Consider the following 3,309-nt stretch of genomic DNA (forward strand, 5'->3'; position numbering starts at 1 on the left):
AGCCTGGGCTCTGGGACCCTGGGGTCCTGGCCCAAGCGTCTACCCTGCAATTTTATAGCCCAAGGCCCACAAACCGCAGTCAGCTGACGGGACAGCTGCAGGTGTTTTAGTGCAGCGTAGATATACCCTGAACGGCTTTAACCAGAATGAGGACTGTCCGGCTGCTGCTGAACTAATTCAAGAACCAGCTTTCATTGTGATCAGCAGAAAGAACTGATGTGGTTAAAACTTGTCATGGATCAGGAAAAAGTCACAGCTGCAGCAACTTAAAAATACCAGACAGCAGGTGGACTGTGCAGTTTGAGGAGGCTGCTGGAAGCAGCTCTCGGGGTCCTAGAGCTGCAGGGGGAGTTCTATTAACTTGAGAACGAAATAACAGCAGCAGAAATTGGAACACTGAAAAAGCTGTCTCCCTGTTCTTGCTACTTTTCCACAGTCTGCTAATATGAGAGTGCGGGCGGTATTTGTGGCCGTAAAGATATATCTAAATAGTTCTGACCTCTCTGAGCACGGAGATTTATAAATTTGCCATGAGCAGTCAGATTGTTCCTTCATTCAAGGTCATTTTATAAGTCAAATCACTTCACATCCAGCCAGTTCACAAGTAACTGAATCATTTCTGTTGGTCATTCCCTGGACGCAGCTTCTATCTCCCCTCTAACAAACTGCATCTAGGACGCTTAACATGGGATACAGGAGACGATCCTTTGCATTTTTATGGAGCTGTTCCTCCATAGAGTCAGAGCAGGCTCAGGTTTACTGTACAGTAACTCCTCACTTAATGTTGTCCCGGTTAACGATGTTTGTTGTTACGTTGCTGATCTATTAGGGAACAGGCTCGTTTCAAGTTGCGCAATGCTCCCTTATAACGTTGTTTGGCAGCCGCCTGCTTTGTCCACCGCTTGCAGGATTCCCTGGAAGAGCAGCTCCTCCTCTTGGGGATTAGAACCGGAGGGGCTGGCATGTCCCCATCAGCTCCCCTAAATTCCCTGTAAGGTATGAGACTCAGCAGCTGCCCAGCAGCAGTTCAGGTGCTCCCCCGCTGCTCCTGACCTGCCCTCTGCCTTGGAGCTGCTCTCGGGAGCTTCCTGCTTGCGGGGGGTGGGAGGGGAAGAGAAGAGGGCGCTGATGTCAGGATGTCCCCCTGCTCCTGCCGCCTCCCCCCCCCCGCTCCATACCCCCTCTCCACAAAGCAGAGGAGGGGGACAGGGCTCAGGGACAGAAAGGGGGAGCTTGCTGGAAGCCAATGCTTCCTGTCTGAACTTCTTAAAAGGGCAGCATACTTGAAGTGGGGCCAGCATACTTAAAGGGGCAACACACATCTCTCTCACTCATGCACACACCCCCAAGCACTTTGGAAAGTCAGCACCTGTGCAGCCGTGCCTGTGCTGTCAGGAGGAGGGAGTGGTGCGCTCTAGCTGGAGAGCGTGGGTTCATCATCATGTTCAGTGTTTGCAGCCACTGCCCTGCATCTATTGTGTTTCCTCCCTCCTGCCTCAGTCCATGCTGCCTTGTAGAGTGTGAGGCTATATTAACAATAGCTTGTTAACCCTTGAGGGCTCAGCCAAGTGCTAGTTCGTCATTTAGCAGCAAGGCATTCCCTGGGAAATATCCCACCCTCTTACTCCACCACCTCAACCAAGCTTCACACTCATTCATTGTTGTGTACAATATTAAACTCTTTAAAATGGTTTAAAACTTATACTGCATATGTCTTTTGTCTGGCAACAAAAATGTCCCCCTAACCCTCCCCCCCGCATTTACATTAATTCTTATGGGGAAATTGGATTCATTTAACATTGTTTCACATAAAGTCGCATTTTTCAGGAACATAACTACAACATTAAGTGAGGAGTTACTGTACAATTGGGAAAACAAACAGAAGGTTAAGTGACTTATCCAAGATCAGACAGCAAGTCACGGGCAGAGTTTGAAACAAAAGCCATTTTTTTCTGATTCTCTGGTGCCCTATTCACTGGATCATGTTGCCTCCTACCCTGCCTATGGAGGGATTAAACCAACTTTCCCATCTCAAAGTCATTTCCACAAGGCTAAATTAACAATAACCTCCATGAAAAAAGGAGTGCTCAGAACTCTAGAGAGCCCTGAGCAGTAAAACTGAAACAGGATGGGTGGGGTCAGTATCTTTCTCCCTTCTAAAAATCACACATCCACAGAGAATGTTCAGTGTTACACTCTCTCCTTCCTTCAGATCAGGCCCCAAGACCTCCGAGTAGACGCACTATAACAGTGTCCTCCTCCCTTACCTTGTTAGCCAACAGCATGTCCCTGATCTCAGTCAGATCCTTCTTGGTGAACACAAAGCCCACATTCCCATGGATATGAGGCAACAGCCTGGGGGAAAGACAGCACCATTCAGTTTCACTCCTCCAGGGAACATACATACAGTCTTCCCCAGGAACAGAGTGTGGAATCACAGTATTTTACTCACTTTTCCAAAGCAGCGTTATTCTCCAGATGACCACGGATAGCCTTGCGCATCATGGTGTTCTTCCCCATCAGCACAACAGCTTTCCCACGCAGGGACATGCGAATCTGCTGCATCTGTTTGGATCCTACATTGTCTGCTCCCACGATGAAGCATTTTGGATAATCATCCAGGAGTTGCTACACAAAGAACAAATGAGTTTTACAAAGCAACCGTCTTTTGTTTACAGTCCAGCACGCTCAGTCATATAGTGTTTTTCTTCATTTTCTTAAGGGTTCGTGGGTTTTCTTCTTTTGATCTGTATAGATACAATTGTGTACTTTAGTGCACACGCTGCTTTCCGCTTCATGCGCTATCCATGCTTCACATGACTGAGTTTGCAGGTGATCGTCTTATGGACTTGGGTCGAGCGGATCTTGTTTTGGCTTCCCTCCATCAGTTTTGGGAAACTTCACAGTAAATATCACAAAGTGCTGACGAAAGGATAGAGGGTTCTGAGAGAAGCGAAGGAAGATCTATCGATCTATCAATCGATCGAAATATTCTGAGAACTTGGTGAGCAAGTGATTTCAAACTATGTGCATCTGTGATTTGTAGGCTATTAAAGCCTAGAATAGTTATTTTTTCTTGAATATAAGCTAGATTTTCTCACTCTCTCAATGCCTGCCAAACGATTACCATTCTCTCTCTTTCACGTACATCGCTTGTTGTCAGTGTGTGTCTCCACGGTGTTTTCCTCGAAATTAATGAGCGGTCCTGGGTGAGACAGAAGATAGAGAAGCGAACACTAAGAGAGAGAAGTCAGCTTTTCTTGCAGCATTTTTCTAGGCAATCTGCCCTAAGCATTCTGTGCATGGAAA

At 47.0% G+C, this 3,309-nt stretch overlaps 1 pseudogene; it reads right to left on the bottom strand.

Moving 5' to 3' along the window:
* Positions 1–2,267: 2,267 nt before the first annotated feature.
* LOC113408898 lies at positions 2,268–2,628 on the bottom strand (annotated as a pseudogene).
* Positions 2,629–3,309: the final 681 nt, after the last annotated feature.

This window comes from Terrapene carolina, unplaced genomic scaffold (assembly GCF_002925995.2).
Source record: "Terrapene carolina triunguis isolate 2854851 unplaced genomic scaffold, T_m_triunguis-2.0 Scaffold26379, whole genome shotgun sequence".
Taxonomy (NCBI): domain Eukaryota; kingdom Metazoa; phylum Chordata; order Testudines; family Emydidae; genus Terrapene; species Terrapene triunguis.